The sequence below is a fragment of the Bufo bufo genome, chromosome 8 (genome assembly GCF_905171765.1).
Source record: "Bufo bufo chromosome 8, aBufBuf1.1, whole genome shotgun sequence".
NCBI lineage: Eukaryota > Metazoa > Chordata > Amphibia > Anura > Bufonidae > Bufo > Bufo bufo.
This window is the reverse complement of record NC_053396.1, coordinates 2,222,080-2,241,326: the sequence shown is the minus strand read 5'-3', so window position 1 is coordinate 2,241,326 and position 19,247 is coordinate 2,222,080. Positions and strand designations below refer to the sequence as shown.

At 49.2% G+C, this 19,247-nt stretch overlaps 1 long non-coding RNA gene across 1 annotated transcript in view; it reads right to left on the bottom strand.

The window, feature by feature from the left end:
• Nucleotides 1-206: 206 nt before the first annotated feature.
• The window catches only part of LOC120977748, an 84,390-nt gene continuing 65,349 nt past the window's right edge, over nucleotides 207-19,247 (bottom strand). Inside the window, exons 3-4 of the long non-coding RNA XR_005773951.1 lie at nucleotides 1,374-1,520; nucleotides 207-1,250 (exon numbers count right to left, since the gene is read on the bottom strand). This is a non-coding gene — a long non-coding RNA (uncharacterized LOC120977748). The remainder of the gene's footprint in view (nucleotides 1,251-1,373; nucleotides 1,521-19,247) is intronic.

Genomic DNA, 19,247 nt, shown 5'->3' with positions numbered 1-19,247 from the left:
TTGTGAGTCAGGGGGGCTGTCAGTCAGGGGGCCGTAACACAGGGAGCCGTCAGGGAGTAGGCTGTCAGTCAGGAGCTATCAGACAGGGGCCGTAACACAGGGAGCCGTCAGTCAGGGGCCATCAGGCAGGGGCAGTCAGTCAGGGGGTCGTCAGTCGGGGGCCATCAGTCAGGGGGTCGTCAGTCGGGGGCCATCAGACGGGGGTCCTCAATCGGGGGCCGTCAGTCAGTGCCCAGAGTAGTTTTTACTTCAGGAGTGGACTGATCGCTGTGCGCCTAATTTAGGGAGGCCGGACACTTTCTCCGCCAGCGCAGGGGGAAACAAACACCAGAGTAAATTGTTGGCTGTTGTAAATGACTCCCAATATTCTTATTCAAGGACAGCAAGCAGATATCTTATAAATGATGAGGAAACACACATTTACATGAACTGGACTGAAGTCTGCATCAATAAGGTGTAAAAGTAGCAATCACAGGGACGGATCCAGCGGACTGGATAAACCATCGGCTGTATTCACATTAAGAACCGCACATCATCGGCGCGGTCTGGACGCGTTTCGCCCGTACAGTGGTCTTATCATAGACTATGTGGATACTGTAGTAAAGCTGATGTTTTATCTGGATCCCCGTCCCTGTAAGTGCTGCTGTTGTTCTGGGCTTGTCCGAGGATCCGTGACAGGACTTACGGATTTCTTCCACTCCGATGCAGGATTTTAGTCCGACTGCAAAGGCTGAAATCTGCAGCAAACTTGACCGGATGTTCTGCATGGTTTTTCTCCGTCAGGTTTGAACGACTCCATTTCCTCGCATTGTACCGGACACGGTGGCAGATTTCCGGTTCAGAGTCCACACACGGAGACAATTCTGCCAGTCTGAATGTGCCCCAGATGTCTTATTGCACTCGTCTTGCCGCTGACAGCTTCTCATGCCCTTTCACCTGGCCTGGCGTCAGGAGGATTTCCTGGTGGGGTCTTACTTCGGCATTACGCTTCCCGTCAGATGTGACATCAGCTCCGAGAAGCCGAACAGAGATAACGGGATAAAGTCAGGGAGCTGGGAGGGATCCAGACGGAAGGAACCAGCACCAGCCTAAGGCTCATGTGTCCGTCTCACAAGACCCCCGAGAAATACGGCGCAGAAATCATGGTGCAATTGTTACCCTCACCTGCCGTCAGATGTGCAACGAGGTGGTCAGAGGTCAGGTGACATCCTATATACCATGTGGTTGGAAGGTGATGACGTCATTACGTCCTGCGGGCGACACATGAACAGTGTCAGACACCTGTGCCCCCTGGTATCTTCCCGTCCCATGGGTTCTATATAAAGTGAAATCATTGCATAATGAAAAGTTCTACAACTATGTCATATACTCACTGGTTCAGTCCTTGAGTGTAAAACAATGACAGCCTCGTTCACTGACAGCATGCAGTCCAACTGACAGAGCGGATGGGTTTGTTACAGCGCAGTAGGGTTGCAATAAGCCTTGCACTTCAATGGACACAATCAGGGTGATCTGAAGGACTGAAGAGATATAGAGAAAATATTTAACTGACAACAAGCAGTGATACTGATGAAGGTAAAAAAAAAAAGGTAATTAGGAAACTGTAGAACTTTTCAGAGTCCATAGTCTCACTGCTCTTACAGTAAAGAGTCCATAGTCTCACTGCTCTTACAGTATAGAGTCCATAGTCTCACTGCTCTTACAGTAAAGAGTCCATAGTCTCACTGCTCTTACAGTAAAGAGTCCATAGTCTCACTGCTCTTACAGTATAGAGTCCATAGTCTCACTGCTCTTACAGTACAGAGTCCATAGTCTCACAGCTCTTACAGTACAGAGTCCATAGTCTCACTGCTCTTACAGTACAGAGTCCATAGTCTCACCGCTCTTACAGTAAAGAGTCCATAGTCTCACTGCTCTTACAGTACAGAGTCCATAGTCTCACCGCTCTTACAGTAAAGAGTCCATAGTCTCACCGCTCTTACAGTAAAGTGTCCATAGTCTCACTGGTCTTATAGTATAGAGTCCATAGTCTCACTGCTCTTACAGTACAGAGTCCATAGTCTCACTGCTCTTACAGTAAAGAGTCCATAGTCTCACTGCTCTTACAGTAAAGAGTCCATAGTCTCACTGCTCTTACAGTAAAGAGTCCATAGTCTCACTGCTCTTACAGTATAGAGTCCATAGTCTCACTGCTCTTACAGTATAGAGTCCATAGTCTCACTGCTCTTACAGTATAGAGTCCATAGTCTCACTGCTCTTACAGTATAGAGTCCATAGTCTCACTGCTCTTACAGTAAAGAGTCCATAGTCTCACTGCTCTTACAGTAAAGAGTCCATAGTCTCACTGCTCTTACAGTAAAGAGTCCATAGTCTCACTGCTCTTACAGTATAGAGTCCATAGTCTCACCGCTCTTACAGAAAAGAGTCCATAGTCTCACCGCTCTTACAGTATAGAGTCCATAGTCTCACTGCTCTTACAGTAAAGAGTCCATAGTCTCACTGCTCTTACAGTAAAGAGTCCATAGTCTCACTGCTCTTACAGTAAAGAGTCCATAGTCTCACTGCTCTTACAGTATAGAGTCCATAGTCTCACTGCTCTTACAGTAAAGAGTCCATAGTCTCACTGCTCTTACCGTAAAGAGTCCATAGTCTCACTGCTCTTACAGTAAAGAGTCCATAGTCTCACTGCTCTTACAGTATAGAGTCCATAGTCTCACTGCTCTTACAGTATAGAGTCCATAATCTCACTGCTCTTACAGTATAGAGTCCATAGTCTCACTGCTCTTACAGTAAAGAGTCCATAGTCTCACTGCTCTTACAGTAAAGAGTCCATAGTCTCACTGCTCTTACAGTATAGAGTCCATAGTCTCACTGCTCTTACATAATAGAGTCCATAGTCTCACTGCTCTTACAGTAAAGAGTCCATAGTCTCACTGTTCTTACAGTAAAGAGTCCATAGTCTCACTGCTCTTACAGTAAAGAGTCCATAGTCTCACTGCTCTTACAGTAGAGTCCATAGTCTCACTGCTCTTACAGTAAAGAGTCCATAGTCTCACTGCTCTTACAGTAAAGAGTCCATAGTCTCACTGCTCTTACAGTATAGAGTCCATAGTCTCACTGCTCTTACAGTATAGAGTCCATAGTCTCACTGCTCTTACAGTATAGAGTCCATAGTCTCACTGCTCTTACAGTATAGAGTCCATAGTCCTCACTGCTCTTACAGTAAAGAGTCCATAGTCTCACTGCTCTTACAGTAAGGAGTCCATAGTCTCACTGCTCTTACAGTATAGAGTCCATAGTCTCACTGCTCTTACAGTAAAGAGTCCATAGTCTCACTGCTCTTACAGTAAGGAGTCCATAGTCTCACTGCTCTTACAGTATAGAGTCCATAGTCTCACTGCTCTTACAGTAAGGAGTCCATAGTCTCACTGCTCTTACAGTATAGAGTCCATAGTCTCACTGCTCTTACAGTAAAGAGTCCATAGTCTCACTGCTCTTACAGTATAGAGTCCATAGTCTCACTGCTCTTACAGTATAGAGTCCATAGTCTCACTGCTCTTACAGTAAAGAGTCCATAGTCTCACTGCTCTTACAGTAAAGAGTCCATAGTCTCACTGCTCTTACCGTAAAGAGTCCATAGTCTCACTGCTCTTACAGTATAGAGTCCATAGTCTCACTGCTCTTACAGTATAGAGTCCATAATCTCACTGCTCTTACAGTAAAGAGTTCATAGTCTCACTGCTCTTACAGTAAAGAGTCCATAGTCTCACTGCTCTTACAGTATAGAGTCCATAGTCTCACTGCTCTTACAGTAAAGAGTCCATAGTCTCACTGCTCTTACAGTAAAGAGTCCATAGTCTCACTGCTCTTACAGTATAGAGTCCATAGTCTCACTGCTCTTACAGTATAGAGTCCATAGTCTCACTGCTCTTACAGTAAGTAATCCCACCTCTGATTGATGAAACCTTCTTTCCTCTAGAGGGCGCCATCTTGTCATGGACACAGATACTACCCAGCAGACATTATTACAATGTATCAGTTTAGTGCTCTCATTAAGAGAAACAAAATAAGAGTATTGCAGGTTTGATACCTTTTAATGGCTAACAAAAATAGAAGTAATGATGTTACATAGCGAGCTTTCGAGACATCACCAGTCCCTTCATCAGGCGTACTACAAGAATATCGGAAGAAACAGCAATATATATACAATGAGAACAGAGACATGGGGGAATGAATGGACATTTGAAAAAAAACAGAACAACATATTAAAGATCTTGAGTCCTTAATTATCTTACAGATGAGGGGTGTGAAAGTTTTATGGTCTCTAAATTGATGTTCTCTCAGAGCCCTGGTGCCCCGACTAGGTCTATAGAAGACTCTTTAGATCTTGTAGGGTGTCATAAATCCTGGAGACAAATTCAGTCCAGTATTCAAAGTGTCGAGCAGTGTTCTAGCTTTTTGGGATTTGAAGTTACCTTTTAATATGAGAACTTTCATGTGTTCTTCATTGTGTCCTGGGCTACAGAAATGCTTGGCGACAGGAAAGTGCAGCTCCTTCTCTATAATTGTGTGTCGGTGGGACCTCATCCTTGCATTGAGTCTCTGTCCTGTTTCTCCAGCAGGACATTTAGTGCAGAGAATCAGATAAACCACATTAGATGAAGAAGATGTGAATGTCCCAGGGATCCTATAGTCCTGCTGGGTGTTGGGGTCCGGATCTTATCTGTTGTCATTATATGGGCACAGGTCTTGCATCTTCTGATATTACAGGGATGGGGTCCTTTTTCTGTGGTACATGGCCCTGAACTTGATCTGATCAGAATGTTCCTTAGATTTGGAGGTTGTCGGTAAGCTAGTAAGGGGGGGATCTGTTTTTAGTCGTTCATCCTTACGTAGGACATGATGTAATTTTTGGGCAGTTTTCCTCAGTACCTCTAGTCGTGGGTTGTAGGTCACAACCAGAGGTCAGCGCTGCTTCTGCTTCTTTTCCTTGTATTGGAGAAGTTGACTTCTGGGATCTTGGTGGCTCTTGTGATCGGATCTTCTATGGAAGCAGGATGATGGCCCTGGTGTAAAAATGTCCATTTCAGATCTTGTAAATGCTCATCCCTGTCTGATGGGCTGGAGCAGATTCGGGTATATCTGACGGCTTGACTATAGACGATATGTTTGGGGTGGAAGCTGTCCCCTTTGAGGTATGTAGGCCGATCAATAGGTTTCCGATACAGGGATGTCTGTATTGAGCCGTCTTGAAGTTTTATGGTGGTGTCCAGAAAGCGGACTTCTGTGTGGGAAGATGTTCATGTTCGGTCCAGATTATTAGGATGTCATCAATGAAACGGAAGTAGGCCAAGGGTTTTATGAGGCAGGATACCAAAAAGTCATTTTCCAGTTTTGCCATGAAGAGATCCGCATCACACAGACGCAGGGGGACGCTTAGTAACAATACTTTGTAGCACAGATTTTCAGGGAGACTTTCACCCATGTATTCGGTGTTTTCGCTGGGGTGGGGGACGCTGCTCACATACTGGATGAACAGCGTCCTGGACCACGTATTTTAGGACCGTCATTACCAATAGAGATTTAAGAGCAGCATTAAAAAATGCTACATCTGGAGACTCCTGATGAACCCTAAAGCTGGAAGGTGACGCTCTGTGTCAGTGAGGTGGTGAGCGCGGGGCACACAGCGTGGGGTGAGCGGGGGGGCACAGCATGGGGCGAGTGGGGGGCACACAGCATGGGGTGAGCGGGGGGCACACAGCATGGGGCGAGCGGGGGGCACACAGCATGGGGCAAGTGGGGGGCACACAGCATGGGGTGAGCGGGGGTACACAGCATGGGGCGAGTGGGGGGCACACAGCATGGGGTGAGCGGGGGTACACAGCATGGGGCGAGTGGGGGGCACACAGCATGGGGCGAGGGGGGGGGGGCACACAGCATGGGGTGAGCGGGGATCACACAGCATGGGGTGAGCGGGAATCACACAGCATGGGGCGAGGGGGGGGCACACAGCATGGGGCGAGGGGGGGGCACACAGCATGGGGCGAGCGGGGATCACACAGCATGGGGTGAGCGGGGGATCACACAGCATGGGGCGAGTGGGGGGCACACAGCATGAAGGGGGGCACACAGCGCGGGGTGAGCGGGGGTACACAGCATGGGGCGAGCGGGGGGCACACAGCGTGGGGTGAGCGGGGGTACACAGCATGGGGCGAGCGGGGGTACACAGCATGGGGCGAGCGGGGGGCACACAGCATGGGGCGAGTGGGGGGCACACAGCATGGGGCGAGTGGGGGGCACACAGCATGGGGCGAGTGGGGGGCACACAGCATGGGGTGAGCGGGGATCACACAGCATGGGGCGAGTGGGGGGCACACAGCATGGGGCGAGTGGGGGGCACACAGCATGGGGCGAGCGGGGATCACACAGCATGGGGTGAGCGGGGGTACATAGCATGGGGTGAGCGGGGGTACATAGCATGGGGCGAGTGGGGGTACACAGCATGGGGTGAGTGAGGCACACACAATGGGGGAGCGGGGGTACATAGCATGGGGCGAGTGGGGGTACACAGCGTGGGGTGAGCGGGGGGCACACAGCATGGGGCGAGCGGGGGGCACACAGCATGGGGCGAGCGGGGGGCACACAGCATGGGGCGAGCGGGGGGCACACAGCATGGGGCGAGCGGGGGGCACACAGCGTGGGGTGAGCGGGGGGCACACAGCGTGGGGCGAGTGGGGGGCACACAGCATGGGGCGAGCGGGGAGCACACAGCATGGGGCGAGCGGGGATACACAGCATGGGGCAAGCGGGGATACACAGCATGGGGCGAGCGGGGGGCACACAGCGTGGGGTGAGTGAGGAGCACACAGCATGGGGCGAGCGGGGATACACAGCATGGGGCGAGCGGGGAGCACACAGCATGGGGCGAGCGGGGAGCACACAGCATGGGGTGAGCGGGGGGCACACAGCATGGGGTGAGCGGGGGGCACACAGCATGGGGGTGAGCGGGGATACACAGCATGAAGGGGGGCACACAGCATGAAGGGGGGGCACACAGCATGAAGGGGGGGCATTGGGGCTCCTGCAAGTCACCATTTATCAGTCATCTCTAGGACTCTGTTCACAGTTTTATTATATTAAAGGGGTTTTCCATCTCATAAAGTGAGTCTGACCTCTGGGACCCCCACCAATCCGGAGGATGAAGGGGGCACAGTGCTGCATCAACTGTGCCAAATCTTAACACAGGCGGGTGGTCAGGGCCACCAGAGGGGGATACAGCGCCCTTTATTCTCAGAATCGGTAGGGTTCCCAGAGGTCACACCCCCATCAGTCATAAAGTGAAGGCACATCACGCACCATCACTCTATTAGATGGAATGCCCCTTTAAATGCCCAGAACCACTTGTTGTCAATACAGCCGTGCCCGGTGCCACCATCTATTACTGAACCCTCCACTGTCCGATGTGTTATATACTGGGTGTCAGACCCCCCGCTGATCCGTTATTCAGGGGCAGCTCCATGAATGTGTAGTAGAAGGAGCCAGTTACGGCAGCGCTGTCCCATTGAAGTCAATGGTGCAGTGACCAGCTCCTTCTACTACACAATGGACGGAGCTGCCAGGGTCTGCCGAGAGTCGGACCACCACCATTCTGATATCGATGGCCGATCCATTAATATAAAAGGACTGGGCTGCCCCTTCCTGCACGCCCCCGCTGCCCCTCCCTGCACGCCCCCGCCGCCCCTCCCTGCACCCCCCGCCACCCCTCCCTGCACGCCCCTGCTGACCCTGCCTGCACCCCCCGCTGCCCCTCCCTGCACGCCCCCGCTGACCCTGCCTGCACCCCCCTGCTGCCCCTCCCTGCACGCCCCCGCCCCCCCCTCCCTGCACGCCCCCGCTGACCCTGCCTGCACCCCCCGCTGCCCCTCCCTGCACGCCTCTGCTGCCCCTCCCTGCACGCCCCCGCTGACCCTCCCTGCACGCCTCTGCTGCCCCTCCCTGCACGCCCCCCGCTGACCCTCCCTGCTGCCCCTCCCTGGACCCCCCGCCGCCCCTCCCTGCACACCCCCACTGGGGGGGGGCACGCACTGGTTCACGTGGAGCGGAAAACTTATGCGCACGCGGCCGCACATCCACAGCAGTGACATATACGGGGTGACCTGGGGGTCTGCGGAGCAGGAGCCCCCGCATTGCTCTGCACTCGCTGACCGCAGCGTTACTCAGTCAGGGGCCCCTCCAATCGGTGTTACTGAGAGCTTTAACCCTTTCTGGGCCTTGCTGCTCATTTCCAGGGTTCAGGTGTCATGTACATCCGCATGTGGCGGACATGGAATAACCCCCATCATGCACACACATTAGTCGGGGATCCCCCATACATGTAGCGCGCGCCGCAGTCTCTATATACGGCCTCTTACTAATTCAGATCTCAGGAAGAGGGAAAATAAACCTCCCGGAGATGAGAGTTTCCTGCGAGGTGCGGAGTAAAAAAAGGAGCCGTCATCACAAAGCAGCGAGTGCAGGGCGAGATAACGGCGCCTATCACAGGCAGCACTTCCGCCCTTTGTCCCTGAATACGCGGGGTCCTTCCTGAGCAGCCCAGCCCCCGCTCCAGAGGGATTTCTGGATAGTGGCGCAAATAAAACTGTTAACCCTAAAATGGCACAGAGGTCTCGACTGCTCCAAGTATGAGAGGTCAGGACAAGAGGCCGGGTACAGGAGAGGTCAGGGCGAGAGGTCGGGTACAGGAGAGGTCGGGGCGAGATGCCGGATACACCTGAGGTCAGGAGGAGAGGCCGGGTACACCTGAGGTCAGGAGAGGCCGGGTACAGGAGAGGCCGAGTACACCTGAGGTCAGGAGGAGAGGCCGGGTACAGGAGAGGCCGGGTACACCTGAGGCAGGACCAGAGGCCGGGTACACCTGAGGTCAGGAGGAGAGGCCGGCTACAGGAGAGGCCGGGTACACCTGAGGCAGGACCAGAGGCCGAGTACACCTGAGGTCAGGAGGAGAGGCCGGCTACAGGAGAGGCCGGGTACACCTGAGGCAGGACCAGAGGCCGGGTACACCTGAGGTCAGGAGGAGAGGCCGGGTACACCTGAGGTCAGGAGGAGAGGCTTGGTACACCTGAGGTCAGGAGGAGAGGCCGGGTACACCTAAGTTCAGGAGGAGAGGCCGGGTACAGAAGAGGCCGGGTACACCTGAGGTCAGGAGGAGAGGCCGGGTACACCTAAGGTCAGGAGGAGAGGCCGGGTACAGGAGAGGTCGGGGCGAGAGGCCGGGTACAGGAGAGGTCAGGGAGAGAGGCCGGGTACAGGAGAGGTCGGGGCGAGAGGCCGGGTACACCTGAGGTCAGGAGGAGAGGCCGGGTACACCTGAGGTCAGGAGGAGAGGCCGGGTACACCTGAGGTCAGGAGGAGAGGCCGGGTACACCTGAGGTCAGGAGGAGAGGCCGGGTACACCTGAGGTCAGGAGAGGCCGGGTACACCTGAGGTCAGGAGGAGAGGCCGGGTACACCTGAGGCAGGACCAGAGGCTGGGTACACCTGAGGTCAGGAGGAGAGGCCGGGTACACCTGAGGTCAGGACCAGAGGCCGGGTACACCTGAGGTCAGGAGGAGAGGCCGGGTACACCTGAGGTCAGGAGGAGAGGCCGGGTACACCTGAGGTCAGGACCAGAGGCCGGGAGGAGAGGCCGGGTACACCTGAGGTCAGGAGGAGAGGCCGGGTACACCTGAGGTCAGGACCAGAGGCCAGGAGGAGAGGCCGGGTACACCTGAGGTCAGGAGGAGAGGCTGGGTACACCTGAGGTCAGGAGGAGAGGCCGGGTACACCTGAGGTCAGGAGGAGAGGCCGGGTACACCTGAGGTCAGGAGGAGAGGCCGGGTACACCTGAGGTCAGGACCAGAGGCCAGGAGGAGAGGCCGGGTACACCTGAGGTCAGGAGGAGAGGCCGGGTACACCTGAGGCAGGACTAGAGGCCGGGTACACCTGAGGTCAGAAGGAGAGGCCCGGTACAGGAGAGGCCGGGTACACCTGAGGGAGGACCAGAGGCCGGGTACACCTGAGGTCAGGAGGAGAGGCCGGGTACAGGAGAGGCCGGGTACACCTGAGGTCAGGAGGAGAGGCCGGGTACACCTGAGGTCAGGAGGAGAGGCCGGGTACACCTGAGGTCAGGAGGAGAGGCTGGGTACACCTGAGGTCACACTACTATTCACATAATGCAGGGGATCATGACTCCCTAGAACGCTGACACAATAAAACTGGATTAGGCTCCGTTCACACCTGCATCACGGCCTCTGGCAGAGTCGGGTAACGGCCCCTCCCCTGAGGAGCTGTCAGCCATAGCCTTGGTCACCCAGCTTTCCCATCTTCAGAGGGAATAGTTACTCAGAATTTTAGACAGAGGGCGACTCAAGGACTGAATGACCCCGGGAATGACGTCCACTGCTGGAGGTGGTCAGGACTGCTGCAGGGACTGGGGGGCGCTGGGATAATCTAGCGGAGCAGACGTCCGGACAATCCCCCCAATGACAGATTCATGCCTCACACCAGTAGGACACGGCTGACAGGAAGGAGCGGGGGCCGGGGGCCACAGTCACCCAGAAATCACTGTGCTCCCTCTAAATACACAGAGATAAAGATGAGGGCGATGACGAGATGAAAAGAATTACAGGGAAGCGGGGCGCGCAGCACGCCCGGAAAAGACTAAAATAACCGCAAAAACGCGGCACAATAAACATGTCTTCACCAACCGGGGCCTTCAGGGGCCACAGCTCTGGCTCTACAACACACAGAGGGGTCTGCATTAGATCTATCACAGCGCCCCCTCCTGGATTACAGGATTCCTGTTGCAGTACACACAATACCGACTGATTCCCCCCAGGTGTAAAAATAGTACAGTCCAATGGCTTCCTATGGCAGGGCCGGAACCAAGAACCCCAAAACCTGCAGGGGTGCAGCTGACAAACCCCACAGATGGGAAGTGTTCAGCACTGCTACATCTGTAAACAGACTGCACTAATGTGTTACATAGGACTGCACGAGAACGGAAGTGTTCAGCACTGCTACATCTGTAAACAGACTGCACTAATGTGTTACATAGGACTGCACGAGACATCCACTACAAGATCTGTACTCAGAGAGTTATCACTGTGTTATCTGTGTGTTACATAGGACTGCAGGAGGCATCTACTACATTATCTGTACTCAGTTATCACTGCGTTATCTGTGGTGTTACATAGGACTGCAGGTGACATCTACTACATTATCTGTACTCAGAGAGTTATCACTGTGTTATCTGTGGTGTTACATAGGACTGCAGGAGGCATCTACTACATTATCTGTACTCAGTTATCACTGCGTTATCTGTGGTGTTACATAGGACTGCAGGTGACATCTACTACATTATCTGTACTCAGAGAGTTATCACTGTGTTATCTGTGGTGTTACATAGGACTGCAGGAGGCATCTACTACATTATCTGTACTCAGTTATCACTGTGTTATCTGTGGTGTTACATAGGACTGCAGGTGACATCTACTACATTATCTATTCTCAGAGTTATCACTGTTATCTGTGGTGTTACATAGGACTGCAGGTGACTTCTACTATATTATCTGTACTCAGAGAGTTATCACCGTGTTATCTGTGGTGTTACATAGGACTGCAGGAGGCATCAACTACATTATCTGTACTCAGTTATCACTGTGTTATCTGTGGTGTTACATAGGACTGCAGGTGACATCTACTACATTATCTGTACTCAGAGAGTTATCACTGTGTTATCTGTGGTGTTACATAGGACTGCAGGTGACATCTACTACATTATCTGTACTCATAGAGTTATCACTGTGTTATCTGTGGTGTTACATAGGACTGCAGGTGACATCTACTACATTATCTGTACTCAGTTATCACTGTGTTATCTGTGGTGTTACATAGGACTGCAGGTGACATCTACTACATTATCTGTACTCAGAGAGTTATCACTGTGTTATCTGTGGTGTTACATAGGACTGCAGGTGACATCTACTACATTATCTGTACTCAGTTTCACTTGCGTTATCTGTGGTGTTACATAGGACTGCAGGTGACATCTACTACATTATCTGTACTCAGAGAGCTATCACAGTGTTATCTGTGGTGTTACATAGGACTGCAGGAGGCATCTACTACATTATCTGTACTCAGTTATCACTGCGTTATCTGTGGTGTTACATAGGACTGCAGGTGACATCTACTACATTATCTGTACTCAGAGAGCTATCACAGTGTTATCTGTGGTGTTACATAGGACTGCAGGTGACATCTACTACATTATCTGTACTCAGAGAGTTATCACTGTGTTATCTGTGGTGTTACATAGGACTGCAGGAGGCATCTACTACATTATCTGTACTCAGAGAGCTATCACAGTGTTATCTGTGGTGTTACATAGGACTGCAGGAGGCATCTACTACATTATCTGTACTCAGTTATCACTGTGTTATCTGTGGTGTTACATAGGACTGCAGGTGACATCTACTACATTATCTATTCTCAGAGTTATCACTGTGTTATTCTGTGGTGTTACATAGGACTGCAGGTGACATCTACTACATTATCTATTCTCAGAGTTATCACTGTGTTATCTGTGGTGTTACATAGGACTGCAGGTGACTTCTACTATATTATCTGTACTCAGAGAGTTATCACCGTGTTATCTGTGGTGTTACATAGGACTGCAGGAGGCATCAACTACATTATCTGTACTCAGTTATCACTGTGTTATCTGTGGTGTTACATAGGACTGCAGGTGACATCTACTACATTATCTGTACTCAGAGAGTTATCACTGTGTTATCTGTGGTGTTACATAGGACTGCAGGTGACATCTACTACATTATCTGTACTCAGAGTTATCACTGTGTTATCTGTGGTGTTACATAGGACTGCAGGTGACTTCTACTACATTATCTGTACTCAGAGAGTTATCACCGTGTTATCTGTGGTGTTACATAGGACTGCAGGAGGCATCTACTACATTATCTGTACTCAGAGAGTTATCACCGTGTTATCTGTGGTGTGACATAGGACTGCAGGTGACATCTACTACATTATCTGTACTCAGAGAGTTATCACTGTGTTATCTGTGGTGTTACATAGGACTGCAGGTGACATCTACTACATTATCTGTACTCAGAGAGTTATCACCGTGTTATCTGTGGTGTGACATAGGACTGCAGGTAACATCTACTACATTATCTGTACTCAGTTATCACTGTGTTATCTGTGGTGTTACATAGGACTGCAGGTGACATCTACTACATTATCTGTACTCAGAGAGTTATCACTGTGTTATCTGTGGTGTTACATAGGACTGCAGGTGACATCTACTACATTATCTGTACTCAGAGAGTTATCACTGTTATCTGTGGTGTTACATAGGACTGCAGGAGGCATCTACTACATTATCTGTACTCAGTTGTCACTGTGTTATCTGTGGTGTTACATAGGACTGCAGGTGACATCTACTACATTATCTGTACTCAGAGAGTTATCACTGTGGTTATCTGTGGTGTTACATAGGACTGCAGATGACATCTACTACATTATCTGTACTCAGAGAGTTATCACTGTGTTATCTGTGGTGTTACATAGGACTGCAGGTGACATCTACTACATTATCTGTACTCAGAAAGTTATCACTGTTATCTGTGGTGTTACATAGGACTGCAGGTGACATCTCCTACATTATCTTTACTCAGAAAGTTATCACTGTTATCTGTGGTGTTACATAGGACTGCTGGTGATCCTCTCTGTGTCAGGTTCCGAGGCGGTTCCGGACTGAACAGATTACAGTACACTGCAGGAGCGCTGCTCTCCATAACCCTCCATGTAATGAGAGCACTACTGCCCCCTGCTGGTGAGTGCTGGGTCTTCATTGTTCGCTCTCTTTTTATGTCTGTGTAGAAAATATAAGGAAACTGCTCGAACAGCAACTCCCCAGTACAGTGCAGGGTGAGCCATGTGGTAAGAACGCTGCTCTGGAGGACAGAAAGCTGATGACCTCCAACCATTCTGGATACATTATTAGTGTCTGATGAGTGGAGAAAGAGGCGTTTTCTCCAGCAGACACATTTACTATCCATCGTATATGACATACAACACCGAAACGACAGGGGAAGATTCCCAGCCTCGTCTCTACTTGGTCAGCTATGGGACAGGTGACAAATCTGTGCCTGACCAGCAGTAAAGCATCACCCACCGCCTCGGGGGCGGGGTCCCCCCTGTACGGTACCTCACTGCTGAGGAGTACTGAACATGGCAGTGACTGGGGTAGTAGTACTGTACAAACACTCAATATTATAGGCAATCTACAGCCAGTTTTCTACACAGACGAGCGCAATGGCTCCTTCCACCTGGAAACTTACCCTGACAGCCGCAGAGAATAATCCAGATCCTATCACCAGCCGCGGGGAGTCCCATCCTCCACCCGGAGGAGCGCCGCTCCGGAGCTGATGGATTCAAATGTCATATTCTATGGGATAGCGTACACGGATTATATGAGAGCATAACACTGGCCTGTGATCACTGCAAGAGACTTAAAACAGAACAAAGACACCAGCGAGCGAAGCTCCGGAGCATACCAAGGACGTGTGTATACATGACTGCACCAGCAGAATAGTGAGTGCAGCTCTGGAGTATAATACAGGATGTAACTCAGGATCAGTACAGGATAAGTAATGTATGTACACAGTGACTGCACCAGCAGAATAGTGAGTGCAGCTCTGGAGTATAATACAGGATGTAACTCAGGATCAGTACAGGATAAGTAATGTATGTACACAGTGACTGCACCAGCAGAATAGTGAGTGCAGCTCTGGAGTATAATGCAGGATGTAACTCAGGATCAGTACAGGATAAGTAACGTATGTACACAGTGACTGCACCAGCAGAATAGTGAGTGCAGCTCTGGAGTATAATACAGGATGTAACTCAGGATCAGTACAGGATAAGTAATGTATGTACACAGTGACTGCACCAAGCAGAATAGTGAGTGCAGCTCTGGAGTATAATACAGGATGTAACTCAGGATCAGTACAGGATAAGTAATGTAATGTACACAGTGACTGCACCAGCAGAACAGTGAGTGCAGCTCTGGAGTATAATACAGGATGTAACTCAGGATCAGTACAGGATAAGCAACGTATGTACACAGTGAGTGCACCAGCAGAATAGTGAGTGCAGCTCTGGAGTATAATACAGGATGTAACTCAGGATCAGTACAGGATAAGTAATGTAATGTACACAGTGACTGCACCAGCAGAACAGTGAGTGCAGCTCTGGAGTATAATACAGGATGTAACTCAGGATCAGTACAGGATAAGCAACGTATGTACACAGTGAGTGCACCAGCAGAATAGTGAGTGCAGCTCTGGAGTATAATACAGGATGTAACTCAGGATCAGTACAGGATAAGTAAAGTATGTACACAGTGACTGCACCAGCAGAATAGTAAAGTGCAGCTCTGGAGTATAATACAGGATGTACCTCAGGATCAGTACAGGATAAGTAATGTCTGTACACAGTGACTGCACCAGCTGAATAGTGAGTGCAGCTCTGGAGTATAATACAGGATGTAACTCAGGATCAGTACAGGTAAGTAATGTATGTACACTGTGACTGCACCAGCAGAATAGCGAGTGCAGCTCTGGAGTATAATACAGGATGTAACTCAGGATCAGTACAGGGTAAGTAATGTAATGTACACAGTGACTGCACCAGCTGAATAGTGAGTGCAGCTCTGGAGTATAATACAGGATGTAACTCAGGATCAGTAATGTATGTACACAGTGACTACACCAGCAGAATAGTGAGTGCAGCTCTGGAGTATAATACAGGATGTAACTCAGGATCAGTACAGGATAGGTAATGTATGTATCACAGTGACTGCACCAGCAGAATAGTGAGTGCAGCTCTGGAGTATAATACATGATGTAACTCAGGATCAGGACAGGATAAGTAATGTAATGTACACAGTGACTGCACCAGCAGAATAGTGAGTGCAGCTCTGAAGTATAATACAGGATGTAACTCAGGATCAGTGCAGGATAAGTAATGTATGTACACAGTGACTGCACCAGCAGAATAGTGAGTGCAGCTCTGGAGTATAATACAGGATGTAACTCAGAATCAGTACAGGATAAGTAATGTATGTACACAGTGACTGCACCAGCATAATAGTGAGTGCAGAGCTGGAGTATAATACAGGATGTAACTCAGGATCAGTACAGGATAAGTAATGTATGTACACAGTGACTGCACCAGCAGAATAGTGAGGTGCAGCTCTGGAGTATAATACATGATGTAACTCAGGATCAGTACAGGATAAGTAATGTGTGTACACAGTGACTGCACCAGCAGAATAGTGAGTGCAGCTCTGGAGTATAATACAGGATGTAACTCAGGATCAGTAATGTATGTACACAGTGACTGCACCAGCAGAATAGTGAGTGCAGCTCTGGAGTATAATACAGGATGTAACTCAGGATCAGTACAGGATAAGTATGTATGTACACAGTGGACTGCACCAGCAGAATAGTGAGTGCAGCTCTGGAGTATATTACAGGATGTAACTCAGGATCATAAAGGATAAGTAATGTATGTACACAGTGACTGCACCAGCAGAATAGTGAGTGCAGCTCTGGAGTATAATACAGGATGTAACTCAGGATCAGTACAGGATAAGTAATGTAAGTACACAGTGACTGCACCAGCAGAATAGTGAGTGCAGCTCTGGAGTATAAATACAGGATGTAACTCAGGATCAGTACAGGATAAGTAATGTAAGTACACAGTGACTGTATCAGCAGAATAGTGAGTGCAGCTCTGGAGTATAATACAGGATGTAACTCAGGATCAGTACAGGATAAGTAATGTATGTACACAGTGACTGCACCAGCAGAATAGTGAGTGCAGCTCTGGAGTATAATACAGGATGTAACTCAGGATCAGTACAGGATAAGTAATGTATGTACACAGTGACTGCACCAGCAGAATAGTGAGTGCAGCTCTGGAGTATAATACAGGAATGTAACTCAGGATCAGTACAGGATATGTAATGTATGTACACAGTGACTGTATTAGCAGAATAGTGAGTGCAGCTCTGGAGTATAAATACAGGATGTACCTCAGGATCAGTACAGGAATAAGTAATGTATGTACACAATGACTGCACCAGCAGAATAGTGAGTGCAGCTCTGGAGTATAATACAGGATGTAACTCAGGATCAGTACAGGATAAGTAATGTAATGTACACAGTGACTGTATTAGCAGAATAGTGAGTGCAGCTCTGGAGTATAATACAGGATGTAACTCAGGATCATTACAGGGTAAGTAATGTATGTACACAGTGACTGCACCAGCTGAATAGTGAGTGCAGCTCTGGAGTATAATACAGGATGTAACTCAGGATCAGTACAGGATAGGGTAATGTATGTACACTGTGACTGCAACCAGCAGAATGGTGAGTGCAGCTCTGGAGGATAATACATGATGTAACTCAGGATCAGTACAGAATAAGTAATGTATGTACACAGTGGACTGCACCAGCAGAATAGTGAGTGCAGCTCTGGAGTATAATACAGGATGTAACTCAGGATCAGTGCAGGATAAGTAATGTTATGTACACAGTGACTGCACCAGCAGAATAGTGAGTGCAGCTCTGGAGTATAATACAGGATGTAACTCAGGATCAGTACAGGATAAGTAATGTATGTACACAGTGACTGCGCCAGCAGAATAGTGAGTGCAGCTCTGAAGTATAATACAGGATCTAACTCAGGATCAGTGCAGGATAAGTAATGTATGTACACAGTGACTGCACCAGCAGAATAGTGAGTGCAGCTCTGGAGTATAAATACAGGATGTAACTCAGAATCAATACAGGATAAGTAATGTATGTACACAGTGACTGCACCAGCAGAATAGTGAGTGCAGCTCTGGAGTATAATACAGGATGTAACTCAGGATCAGTACAGGATAGTAATGTATGTACACAGTGACTGCACCAGCAGAATAGTGAGTGCAGCTCTGGAGTATAATACAGGATGTAACTCAGGATCAGTAATGTATGTACACAGTGACTGCACCAGCAGAATAGTGAGTGCAGCTCTGGAGTATAATACAGGATGTAACCTCAGGATCAGTACAGGATAAGTAATGTATGTACACAGTGACTGCACCAGCAGAATAGTGAGTGCAGCTCTGGAGTATAATACAGGATGTAACTCAGGATCAGTACAGGATAAGTAATGTGTGTACACAGTGACTGCACCAGCAGAATAGTGAGTGCAGCTCTGGAGTATAATACAGGATGTAACTCAGGATCAGTAATGTATGTACACAGTGACTGCACCAGCAGAATAGTGAGTGCAGCTCTGGAGTATAATACAGGATGTAACTCAGGATCAGTACAGGATAAGTAATGTATGTACACAGTGACTGCACCAGCAGAATAGTGAGTGCAGCTCTGGAGTATAATACAGGATGTAACTCAGGATCAGTACAGGATAAGTAATGTATGTACACAGTGACTGTATCAGCAGAATAGTGAGTGCAGCTCTGGAGACTGTATCAACAGAATAGTGAGTGCAGCTCTGGAGTGTAATACAGGATGTAACTCAGAATCAGTACAGGATAAGTAATGTATGTACACAGTGACTGTACCAGCAGAATAGTGAGTGCAGCTTTGGAGTATAATACAGATGGAACTCAGGGATCAGTAATGTGTATACACGGTGACTGCACCAGCAGAATAGTGAGTGCAGCTCTGGAGTATAATACAGGATGTAACTCAGGATCAGTACAGATAAGTAATGTATGTACACAGTGACTGTAATTAGCAGAATAGTGAGTGCAGCTCTGGAGACTGTATCAGCAGAATAGTGAGTGCAGCTCTGGAGTTATAATACAGGATGTAACCCAGGACCCGTACAGGATAAGTAATGTAGTACACAGTGACTGCACCAGCAGAATAGTGAGTGCAGCTCTGAAGTATAATACAGGATCTAACTCAGTGATCAGTGCAGGATAAGTAATGTATGTACACAGTGACTGCACCAGCAGAATAGTGAGTGCAGCTCTGGAGTATAATACAGGATGTAACTCAGAATCAATACAGGATAAGTAATGTATGTACACAGTGACTGCACCAGCAGAATAGTGAGTGCAGCTCTGGAGTATAATACAGGGATGTAACTCAGGATCAGTAA